This window comes from Crocodylus siamensis, chromosome 2, assembly GCF_052110815.1.
Source record: "Crocodylus siamensis isolate JL-2025a chromosome 2, ASM5211081v1, whole genome shotgun sequence".
NCBI classification, from domain to species: domain Eukaryota; kingdom Metazoa; phylum Chordata; order Crocodylia; family Crocodylidae; genus Crocodylus; species Crocodylus siamensis.
The window spans coordinates 192317475-192330183 of NC_143396.1; the positions used below are offsets into that span (position 1 = coordinate 192317475).

At 45.2% G+C, this 12709-nt stretch overlaps 1 long non-coding RNA gene across 1 annotated transcript in view; it reads left to right on the forward strand.

Moving 5' to 3' along the window:
• Window positions 1–6889, forward strand: part of LOC149871537 (uncharacterized) — a 36003-nt gene extending 29114 nt beyond the window's left edge. The window contains exons 2-3 of the long non-coding RNA XR_016440537.1: window positions 4607–4668; window positions 6766–6889. This is a non-coding gene — a long non-coding RNA (uncharacterized LOC149871537). The remainder of the gene's footprint in view (window positions 1–4606; window positions 4669–6765) is intronic.
• Window positions 6890–12709: the final 5820 nt, after the last annotated feature.

The window sequence follows — 12709 nt, forward strand, 5'->3', positions numbered from 1 at the left end:
CTGCCTACTAGCACCCCACCCAAGTGGTCCTGGGGGGTGCCGCTACCGTGGAGGGAAGTACTGGGCCCCATGCAGCTCAGGGGATGCACAATTCAACAGCAGCTCAGGCTGGTAGGCCCCACTGATGAAAAGAAAAAAGCAGCGAGGGCCCTGATCTTTCCCTCCTTCCTTCCCATCCCGCCCCCCCGGAGCCTGCCTGCCTGCCTCTCTCATGGCTGGCTGTGGGGGGTCCTCAGCTGTGGGAGGCCCAGTCCTTTCCTTCATGGTGGCAGCACCCCCTGGACAGCATGCACCTGCTAGCAGCCCACCCAGGTAGTCCTAGGTGGTGCCACTGTCACAGAGGGAAGGACCAGGGTCACCTGCAGCTCAGGGACCACTCAGCCTGCTGGCAGCTTGTTCCCTGGCCATGGGAGATGCAGGCAGGCTCTGGGAGAAAAAAAAAGCAGTGAGGGACCCAATCCTTTTTTCTCCCCAGAGCCTGCCTGCCTCTCCCATGGCCAGGGGGCAAGCTGCTGGTGGGCTGAGTGGTCCCTGAGCTGTGGGGATCCTGGGTCCACCAGGTGGGAGAGCTGATGGGGGGGGGCATCACTGTGACATGACAGAAGTTACTAAATTGAAACTGTGGGTTTTTAATTAAAAACAATTAATCAAAAACACACCAATTAAAAACTCACCATTTCAATTTAGGGAGACCTAAACCCCCATTATGTGTACAAGCACCCAAGGAGCTTACAGGTCTGTTTCATTCAGTATCTGAATTCTTACCAATTGGCATTACATAACATGAGCCTCTGCCTAAGATATCAACCACTTATAATCACAGACCCCCTTATGGCAAGGACCCCTTAACAATAGTTTGCTGTGGTTAGACAGAACTGCGTTTTCCCCATCTCAGCCAGCATTTAGGTGCTTTTAATGCAGTCTAAATCTCAGCCCCTTAGCAGACCTTCCTTGCTTTTCAGTATTCCACTACCTGAGTGTTCAAATAAGTGTTAGAGCTTTCTGCTGTCTGTCAGTAGTATACATTTAACTTGAGTGATCTGTCCAGATTACACAAATGCTAAATGCATTTGTGTTCATGATATTCAAAATATACCGTGGCTAAGGCAGGGAGGGAAGTAAGGGACATGGGGTTCTGATAAGTATTTGAACATCACTGAACCAAATCTTTTGCATTCAATCCATAACAGCAATCATAGAAAAAGTCTGATGTCATCTCACAAAATCAGAAAATCCTCTTGCTGTATCTGCCCTTGTTTTTACTCCTAACATTTTCTGTTTTGTCCCCCTTCCTCCCTGGGCTCTTATTCTTGCTCTGAAAGGTTGTTAGAAATATTATTAGAAACGCATAATGAATAGAGTGTTGTTAGAACTGCACAGTTTGCATCTCGTACCTGATAAGAAGAAACACCACCAAGGACATTCCTCCCCCCTCTTGGCCAATTTACTATCTTTTCTTATACTAAATCACTCCCTTTTCTTCTCCCCCTGACAATTCACATGCAGATTACAGAAGCTGGAATTCAACTGACTGTGTCCTTGAAAGGGGGGGGATTTCAACTCTTGGTGACCTAGAGAGCTTTCTGAGCGTGCGTAATTAGCTGATGCATATATGCCTATCCGCCCCGCATACTTAAGTAGTTAATTATAATGCACATGCAACGGATGAAGTGATGTAATCACATATATGTTTGTATGAACCGAAAATGAGCTGTAAGAGTTCCTGTCTCTGCACACGTGCCCAGGAAAGAGAGTATATAGTGCCTGCTGCGGGTTTCCTCGGCGGCGGAGCAATCTGAGATTTTCTGTCTCTGCTCTGACCCTATTTGCAAATACACCTTTTGTGCTGCTAATAGTGTGTGCCTGAGAAATATTATTTGCAAGCCTCCAAAAGAAACGAACCACAATTTTTGCATCAAGGTGAAGTTGTCTCTCCTTGTGCTGGGAATGGAAACCTTCATCCATGTCCTTTCTCTCATCGTCTCTTTCTGTGGTCATCATCATTTCTTACATAATTTTTTCAATGGTCCTCTCTCTACCCCTTTCTTACCTTCATAGCCAGAAAGGATGATTGCTGTATTCCTTTTTTAAGGGAAGTGAAAGCACATCAGTTGTTTACGTTTTTATCCATTTGGGGCAATGTTATAAAATTCTGTTAGCTTTATACCCTCTGAGGTTCTCAGACTAGACCTCCTGCTGAAACCATGATTGCTGGCATCACAGGAAGACGATTCAAACAGAGACCAAAATGGCCATATAAGGTGAACTTGATCTCTTGCCTTATCCCTCCTGCTGTGCTGCATGTATTTGAGTTAAACCAAGGAAAATCAGATTCTACAGGTAAAACTCTTCAACATGAGCAAAAGTCATACTTCATGAGAAACCAGTGGGTGAAGAATTATCTTTCCTTCCACATTGCCCCTCACAGCTGGAAGGAAGGGTTTTGCATATGTTTTAGTAACCACTTTGGTTAACAACAGATTTATGTGATCAACTATAACTATCCTGAATGAGCTGGGAAGTACTTTCAGTCATCTTGGTTCCATAACTTCCAGGAGAGTTTTCATACCCCTGTTTGTCTGCAAACAGGAAGATTTAAAACATGCCTGTTGTGTTCCTATTGTTTGCTTGCCTGTGAAAATGAAGCAAATCTTGCATTATCTCTGTCAGTGGGTATGAGAGGGCTGAGGTTAAATACTCAGTGACCTAGAACCCTCTTGGCCTGATCCATTCATCCTGCTAGTACTTGCCTGTAGATTGCTGTGGTGGGGTGTGACTCTCACCTGCCACATCTTGGATTTTCTCTTGATGTTACTAATCAGGCAGTGTTGTTTGCTCTCTACTTGTCACAGGGACACTGAGGTGTCCTGTGCCTTAAGTAAAGAAGGTGGGCTGCTGTCAATCAGTAGGGCAGCCCCAGGTGCTGGTTGCTATGGCAACCAAGTAGGTCATGTGACCGGAAGGGGGCAGGGCCGGGCCCTGTATAAGCAGCTCAGGCTGGAGCCTGAGAGCAGTTCCCCTTTGGCCACTGCAGGGGCAGGGGCAGGGGCAGGGGCAGGGGCAGGGGCAGGGGCAGGGGCAGGGGCAGGGGCAGGGGCAGGGGCAGGGGCAGGGGCAGGGGCAGGGGCTCGGGCTCGGGCTCGGGCTCGGGCTCTGCGGCGGAGAGCTGAGCAGTAGAGCCTACGGTGGCAGTTTGACCACTGCAATGATGTGAGGGGAGAGGGAGAGCCTTGAGAAAGGTATTGGTGAGAGCCAGCGTTGTGTGTGGTTTGTGTTATAAGCTGGTGGGCTTTTTGCTTGTGTTGTAGCCGCATGGCTCATGGTTTGTTATGACTACACCGGAGGACCGGGTGAGGCTTTAGGGGTGCGAGGAGGCCTCATGGGGGCTCCCCAGTAGCTTGGGGGCTCCCAGTGCCCAGCGGGGGCACAGTGAGTAGTGCTGCAGGGGCACATTGTGACGAGTGCCGCAGAGATGCTTGGCGTGGCCGTGAGAGGCGCGGCAAAGGTCCTAGAGAGGGCGAGAGGTGCGGCAAAGGTCCTAGAGAGGGCGAGAGGCGCGGCAAAGGTCCTAGAGAGGGGTGACAGGCCCTAGGCGGGCCATGTAGTATATCAGGCCACCCCAAGGCGGGCGGGAGGCACTTTTGATAGGCACTCAGGATGGGTGCGGACCGAAGCGGGTTCCAGAGGGCTTCCACGACAAGAGGGGTCCTGAAGGAATCAGAGGGGCCAGGTAAGGCTCCAGCTGCCTGAGCCTAACTGGACTTACAGAAATGGACTACCATTAGTGACAGGATTCAGAAGGGGGCCAGGCAAGGCTTGGGTTGCCTGAGCCCAATTGGATGGTTGTTATTCGTAGGACTCAGAGGGGGGACAGGTAAGGCTCAGGCCGCCTGAACCCACCAAAGTAAATACCCAATGTGGATTGCGGGATAGGCCCAAAGATGCCCAGAGAAAGGGGCGCTGGTGGCGGGCTGAGCCCAGGGGGCGCTAGGTAGGGCGCTAGTGGCAGGCCAAGCCCAGGGGTGCCAGAGAAAGCGGGCACTGGCTGTAGACCAGGCCTAGGGGTGCCAGCGGAGGGGTGCTAGTGGCAAGCCAAGCCCGGGGGTGCCAGGTAGAGTACTGGTTACGGGTTCAGCCCAAGGGGGTGCCAGACAGGGCGCAGAAGGTTAAGGACCAGACAACATCTGGGAAGAACTGCGAGGTTTGGGGCGTGCTAAAGGGGAGGTAAGGAGGCATGCATAGCCCGTAAGGCAGGGGTGCGCAGAGGCACCCATACAGAATAGGGGTAGTAATATTCATACCGTTCACCAGGGAAAAAGGCAGACTCCCATCTGAACCAATTATCATCAAAGACGTGGCGGGCGAGAACCAGAGGGTGCTGAGTACACCTTAGGTGACAGTACGGAGTGCTAGGGAGTTCACGGCCACTCCTAGTCCCCACCCCCTGACACTACTGCAGTTGGCTAACAGCAACCCATACAGGGATTTCTTCTGGGGCTCCAATCTCCCCTACACTCTGTCCTAGTACCACCCAGATGTTACATCACCGATTTATGAGCATAGCCTTTTGTGAGTGACCTAATTTTTAAACTTTTTTTCATTCAAGGTTTGGTCTTGGAATTCTCCACGTCACAAGGGAATAGACCACCTGGCTTCCTTTCGCATCAGGTAAGTCTCGCATGATATTGTGGGAGGGCTTTACTCTCCTCCCTCTCTTGGGGTAGCTTGCCCTCTACCATCATGTTTTAAAATGGTCCCAAACACCCCAACCTGGGGCCTTTAGTCCCAGGGCTTCAGTCCCCCTCTATACTCCCGACCTGTGCTTCCCCCACTAGGGACATGCAGCTGGGTCCTGGCCACCACTTGTGGCTTTGGGCAAATCTGTCCTTCCTTGAGTCTTAGGTACAGCTGCCTTCACACACAAGCTCCCTCCCTGCATGGACCTGCCTGGGGTCCAAAGAACACAAACCCAGTCTCGGGCAACAAAAAAGAAAGAAGGGGGGGAAAAACAAAAAAAACTACTGCAGCACCTGGAACCTGTCCGGAGAAGCCAATTCTCCTACAGCTTGCCCCTCTCTGACAGAGCTGTCCCACCGCTTCTGCCCACACTGCCGTTTCAGCCTGCAGTGTCCAGCTCAGTAGAGCCTGCCCGAGCTCTTCTACCTGCTTGGAGCCAGCTCCCCAGCTCTTCCTGGCTCTCAGTCCCTGTCCCAGGCCTCTGAGCACACATCTTTCTCCTCCTGCTTTTCCTGTGCCCTGCCCCCCACTTCCCAGGGCCACTCTATCTTTATGGAGCAGCTCCTTCAGAAACACCACTCCCATGGCTCCCATTCCCTGTCCCATACTGTTGGCTCCTTATTAGCAGCCTCTTTTTTCCCTGCAGGGAGTTTTTTTTTCTCCTTGTCTATCTCTCTCACCTGCTCCCCTCCACAGTGGGGAAAATAGTGAAGAAATAACACTTTCTCTAAAGGGGTGAAATGTGTGCCAGGAAGGGGGAAAGAAGATGGGGGTAGGGTTATATGTGTTTTCCATCCTTGCAAAATTCTCAGGGTATGACTACTCTTACAAGTTAGTGAATCCTGAAGGCAAAATCCTGGAGGCTTCTGCCTCAGGGCAGTTGCACACAAACAGCAGCTTTCCTGGGAAGAAACTACCTTGACCCAGAAAGAAATAGTCCTGTATCACAGCCAGGAACAGGAATATATAAAGTTGTCTTGGATTAGGGCAAATTTGTTTCCATGTAAGGCATTGTGTCTAGTAATGGCAAGATTTTGGGGTTTTTTTGTTTTTCTTTTTAAATTGGAACAGCAGGACTTCTCATGCAATGTCCTATTCATTTGTCCATGATGGCCTCAATGATGAACATTCACAACTTTTCCCTACACTCTTTTGCCCCAGGGATGATTGCAATATGGAAATTGTGGCTCTGGATAGACCACAGCTTAGGGTGATATTACACATTACTCTTGACTCATACTAAGGGGGCTTAAAATGTGAATTTCTGCATGTTAAAGCTTTCTAACTCATGCTGAATGCCCCACATGATAATCTCAAATTGTTGCTACTTCAAGTGAGAGTTAACTCTGGGATGTGCTCCCTAACTCATAGTAGGGTAACTTCAGTCTGTTCCACAGAGAAAAAACAAGAAATTTGCCATTCTGCAGCATCCTATTGTCCGGACCAAATTTTGAATGTATGCTGGCAACACAAGAGTTAAGTTTGATCATGCACAGACAAGCAGGCAAGGCCTATGGAAAAATCCACAGCGTGCCCAGCATGTGCCCCCTGGGTGACTTGTCAATCAAGCGTGACCTACTTTTCCATCATGCGCATGCTCAGTCATATACAGAATCTAATCAGAGGCATGCTCAGTTTGGCTAAGAGCATGATTTCATAGAACTAGAAAATTCTTCAGAGCAAGCAACCTGATTGGCCACTTGGTTGCTATAAAGGGCTTGTGAGCCCCCACCTTTGGGTTCTCTCTGTCAATGTGGTGCTGGGTGTGTGAGGGGAGACTGTGCTTGACCTGTAAGCAGAGGCTGCCTTGGCAGGGACTGAGAGACGGGGAGAGATCGATCCAGAGAGCAGAGGCTGCGGCTGCAGGGACTGCTCTTCTGGAGGGCTTCAGGCCCATCGGTCTCCTCCTCATTGCTAATTGGCTATTCAATTTCCCCTTCATTCTCATATTGATCTCCTGGCTACCGGCCTGATTTTGGCACCGATCCTGACCACGATCCTGATCAACCTGACTCACTTTGACTACAGCTTCATTTCACCATACCCGGCACTGACCTCAGCATCACTCTTCATCGACCTTGGCACCGATCATCCGTTTGTCCACCTTGGACTGGCGTCACACCGTGTTAGTGTTGTTGTTCGTTACCCCACCTATGAGCTGTTGACCAGCCCTGGGACTAATGAGTGGGTACCCTATTCTTTAGGGTAGAAAGCAAGGGCTCACTTGGGAACCCCATGGGCCAACAGACCCCTTAGTTGTTCATTTGTTTTGTAACAGTAACCGAAGCAAGTGTCTCTGCCTACGCTCCAAAGCGTAAGTCAATAAATCTAATCTACTTTGAAACCACATGTGTCCCGTACCACTCAGAACTCCTCACCGCTAATCCCATCTGTTCATATCCGATACCACCCTCGGCCCACTGTGACCTTGGGGCCCGATTCCCCGACACCTATGATGCACCACTCCCAGACCCTACCCCCGCCCAGGGCTAGGTATCTAGACATTCAGAAAGCCTGAGACAAAATTGATCTAAGTTGCATGGTTTTCTGTAAGTGGCATAGTTTAGATTGGTAGCAACCAGAACAGACAATTTGCCCTTTGGTTGGGAATGGGGGATGGGGAGAATAGACTGGGTTCTGTCATTTTTAAACCAATGCCAACTTCTGTTCTGTTGTGGATACAGACCAGTTTCTGATCACTTATAATGGTAAAAGTATAATATCTGTATCTGGCCCAGTTGTCTTGACTCTTAGTCATGCCCCTGTAATGGGAAGTCAGAAAGATGCAGGTAAAAAATGGTATTAACCTTAATGTTCAACTGCTCACAGTGGGCACGTCTAGTCGTCCATGTGTTCATTAATGCGCTTTAGGTAATGTGCATTAAGTTTAGTACCTCCATTGTGAGGTATTAGAAAAAGGGTCATTAGCCTATTTTAATGAGCATTAATGAAATAGTGTAGCATGAACTGAACTAATGTAGCTGATGTTAACATAGAGTGTAATAATAGTGAAATATAACCATGTTAGTCTTGTCCCGCAGGCAACTTGAAAACTCCATTTTGTATCCTTCTGATTGACATAAGTCAATAAACTCTGCATAGCCTGTATGTATGAGTGTCTGTAAAAGGGTGAATGGTGAGAGAATGGCATAGAGATGGGAGAAGAAGATTTAACTGTTTATGTAAGCAACAAGGCACCAAATGTAAGTTACCAGCCAGTAACTAACTAACAAATGGCTGAAGAATCCCTTTGAAGATCGAGGGCACAAAGGTTATAACAGAAGAAGAAATTCTGCCACACGGGCAACAAGAACACTCCAAGGCTAAAATAAACTGAAGACAAAAGAAGAACAACTGCAAAAACAGAAGCTGGGTATGGAAAAACCCCAAAGCACTGAAACAAAGGATGCCAATCCCTATAAAAGAACACTTTGAAAATGCCAATTTGGGTGAGTCTCTTTCTGTACTGCTGTTTCATCAGAACACAGATGCATCTGTTCACCCTGCTCCAGCTGCTATCTTCAGATCTGCTATCTTCAAATCACCATCATCTACTCAGTAAGCCCGGATTGGCCACCCTGGACTGATATTGAGCAACTATTGCTGGTAAGTATATCTGGTGTATGTGTGGATAAAATGATTGTTTTGTGTAAGTGTGTGTGTGTGTGTGTGTGTGTGTGTGTATAACGATATGTATGATGATTTGTGTGCGTTTGTATGAAAGGAGTATCGGAACCTCTATGTCTAACTCATGTAATCAATAAATGCGCCACCTTGCCTTATTCCCCTTTTATAAAGTCTCACTCATGATTTGAGCAATTGGCAATTTGAGTAACAATAGCACAAGTTTTTTGAATGTCTATACATGAGGATGGAGGCTGCTTTGACCTGCTGTAATTCCAGCACATCGAAACAGACTTGATTAATCAAGTCTGATGAAGCATAGCAATTACTGTGCTCCAGCAGCCTCCCACATCTTGTGTGCTTCAAAATGGTGGTGGGGGCACCATTTTATGCCCCCACCAGCTTATTTAAAGCTCTTTCAATGAGCTTTAGATAAAGTGCCAGGCCGCCATTTTTAAATGTAGGGACGCTGATACACAAGACTCTCTGGTTGCTTTTATTAAAAGTTCCACCCCAAAGCATGTGTATAAATGCCCTTTGTGATGCTTTAATGAACATTAAAATAGGCTAATGTGCATTAAAGCGCATGTATAGATGTGCCCAGCATGTTCTAATTTTAATACCACTTAATATTCCACAGATTTATTATGATGTAAATGTAATGTGTAACTTCATCCTTACTTTTGCCCTCATGCTTCATCAGACATACTGATCAAGTTGCACGTGACTGACAGAGCACAGCCAATGCTCCATCCAGCTCTTGTCCTTTGACCTCTTTCTCCATTTATTTGCAGTGGGAATATGTGGTGAGCAGGAGTTAATCACTACACCGTGCCTAGATCTCAAATCAGGATGCAGCTTGCTCAGCTGGGTACAAAAGGACTATTGAGTGACATTAGGGCACACTCTGACACGCTGGGATGCGTGTGTAGAAATCTTAAACCATGTTCCTTCATTTAGCCTCTCTGCACCTCAATTTCTCTAAAGGTTTTTACAGGGGCATATTAATACTTTCCTGCCCAGAGGAGTGCTGTGAAGATTAGTCAATGTTTGTAAAGGGCTTTGAAGATGAATGAAGTTGCCCCTGCTGAGATGGCTGAGATTTCATTAGGCAGGTGCAGCAGGGTTGAAAAACTTACTAGTTTATTTTGCTGGCAGCAAGAATTTATTCTTTTCTTTTTTCTGCTCACTGGAGAAAATCTATACCTCCTTCCTATGAAGAGCCTGGATGAGCAATTAGGCTTGTCCTTGGGCAAAAGCATCAATGCATGAGCTATACTAGCCCAGGGATGGTGCCAGGAGGCACAGAATGCAGATCCAGTCCTCTAAGGAGGGATTTCTTCCTGTATTCATTGCTCAGGAGGAAGAATTTACGATTTTGCTCCTGACCTATACCAGCAGCAAATTATAACATTTCTTGCCCTGACTTTTGCTTTGGGAAGGTGGAATCAAGGCTGTATTCACTCCGCTTGGTAGTGTACCGATTTCATGCAGCAGAGGTTAAGTAAGAGTGCAATATCTGCTTACTCCTGCAGAACCAGTCTTAAAGTCCACATGGCCCATGCATGGGTTATGTAGTTCATGGTATAATCCAGCCCAAAGTGGCTTGCAAATGTGTGGAACACTTTGGTATGGAAAAGACTTCCACTCAGAATTATTAATTACCTAGATTCCTGTTACCTAGGGTTCCTGTTCTAATATTTGTTGAAGTAACATTTATGCTAGTCAGGTTAGCACCTCTATATTCTTTCTTTGCTGTATAAAATCTTGGGATGATCCTTGTAAACTATTTCTTTACTAAATCCAGATTTGGAGCTGGTATTACTGCATTCAAAACAAGACATCCTCACTATTGTGAAGACTTATTTGGAAATGTGCATCTTATCCTGATTATTCTGGAATGCTCCAAACATTGCTGTATTAATCATTGTGTCATGTATTTCATATAGATACAGTATGTTTATTACTCATGTTTGCATGGAGAAAAGTATTATTAGAACAAAGGATAACGTGTTTTACACTTCAGAAAGTTTTGTGGCCTTTTTGTAATGGGAACTTTCACAACATTGTATTCAGTATATGTCTGGTTTGTTTTTCAGATTGACACTCTATTTTAGCATTAATGTTCCATCCATATTAAACCTTCATGTATGAAAAGACAATTAAATAAATCCCTGATTCCCCATTTCATATTTTCTGTCATAGCTCACTTTGTTTTAAATTACCATATACATCTTCATTTAGCAGCTCCCTACCCAACAGAAACCAGCCCTTAGGAAGTTATCTGCAGAATTAAAATGTTCTAACAAAAAAAAAAAGGGTCAGTCTCATTCATTCCACACGTTAGCATTTTTGCCAAGCAGGGTTTCAGACCTTCCTTGCTGGGAAATAAATGTCAGATTTCTGAAGCTTGTAAAATGTTACTTGATAAAAACATACATTTACAATCGGGTCTCTTACAACTAGGGAATAAAGCAGGAACCCATTAGTAAATTGACTCATTGGCAATTATAGCAGCTCATTTATCATTATTATAATTTCTTTTTGACATTTCTGCTTCTGAAATTCTTAATGGAATCACAAAGTGTTCTGAGATATAACAGATATGCTGGTGATAAATGTACAGCTGATTTTAAGCTCTCAGAGCAACCTGTTCCCCTGGCCTGATGCCTACTTAATTAGTGATTAATGGAAGTTGCCATTTTATATGTGAACTTGAAAGCTGATGTTGGCACTGTTGAAACATGTAAATGTCTTGCTCAGATAAAACATGACAGACAACATCTTCAATACAAGGTTCTTGTCCTGATACCTGGCAAAGCAAAGAAAAATTATGGACTCTCAACTCTCACAGTTTAGCTGGAAGTAGAAATAGACTGGCATCCTCTGTCTGTTCAGCTATCACAGTGACACCCACAGGAGTGACTGCATGAAGCTGACCACAAAAAGCCTAATATGTATATGCATGTGATTACTAAACATACTATATTTTCAGCAATAAAGAATGGAAGGGTTTTTTTTTTTAAAGAAAGTACATACACTTAACTTCAGTGTATATACTATATTGTTTAGCAGCATAGTATACACCATGCTATGGCATATGTTAGACTAGCAATTAAACTAGCTTAGTATCTTGCCTCCTGGCAGCGATGCATATGTAACTGAGACTTCAGAGGAAAGCATTTGTTAAAAAAGAATCCAAGCCATTTCACTCCAACCAAGTGCCTGAAAGGTAATGAACCCCTGCAACTTCCATCTTCGAAATTGTAGGTGTTTACTACTACTTAGAATTTGATCCACAGTCCATAAGAACAGTCTTTATAAATCTAGGAAAATGAAATGGTTAGTTTTTGAAAAGGAATTGTGATCTGCACTAATCATAGTGCTGCTATTGTTACCTTGCAATTAGTTCTGCCTTTCAAAAAATAGCTCCTGATGCTGACACATGCAGCTAACAACAGAACAAATACTTTATGTAACAACTTTGATGAAAACTCAGATGAAGGTAAGGTCAGTCACTTTACAATGTGCTCTAATTGGATTTCCATTTTGCTATAAAAAAGCAGTTCACATCTGGCCCAGAGACAGAAGCCCATTGTGCCAGAAGTGTAATTGAATAGGTGTTGTTTTGCTCCTCCCACCTACGAAAGATAATGGTGTGGAAAATTCATTCTTGTCTGTTCCTTAGTAATCTTCCCATCTGCTATTGTAGTTGTTTGTGCAGTTGGAAACAAAAGCTGATCACAAACCTCTGCTTTAAAAGAGCTTATTTGTTTACTCTCAAATCAGTGATAACTTATTTAAAAACAACAAAAAAGTGCCCCCCCCCAAAAATAAAAACAAAAAAGGAATGTCACATACAGAGGAGAAGGGGATCTCTGGCAGAGCAAATGGAGGATGTTGCTAAGCACTATATGCTACTTCAGTTGTTATTATGTTGTTATGACAAGCTACTTATGAGGAATCTTCAGAAGTTTAACATAATTGTGATTCATTTTCATTTATTCTATTTGAATCCCCTGGTCCCTTGAAGAACCTTGACTACTCCTAAAACATGTTCTGACCATCCTTAGGCTCACGCAGCCTTATCACGATTAAAAGCAGAATTTTCCCCATTGAATATATTAGAATCCCTTCAGGGTAAAAATTGGTTTCTTGTACTTAAGGAAACAGGGTAAAATGTTCTAGGGTAATGCTGATCAGAATTTCCTAATAAATCTTTGTTTTGTAAAGCAGTACCATAGCAAAAGCAGTGCTAGCAGTGCACTGGCACCGGATGCTTTTGAACAGGGGGCACCAGAGCAAATGGAAGTATGATAATTACCCAATTCCTACACAACTTTGAATT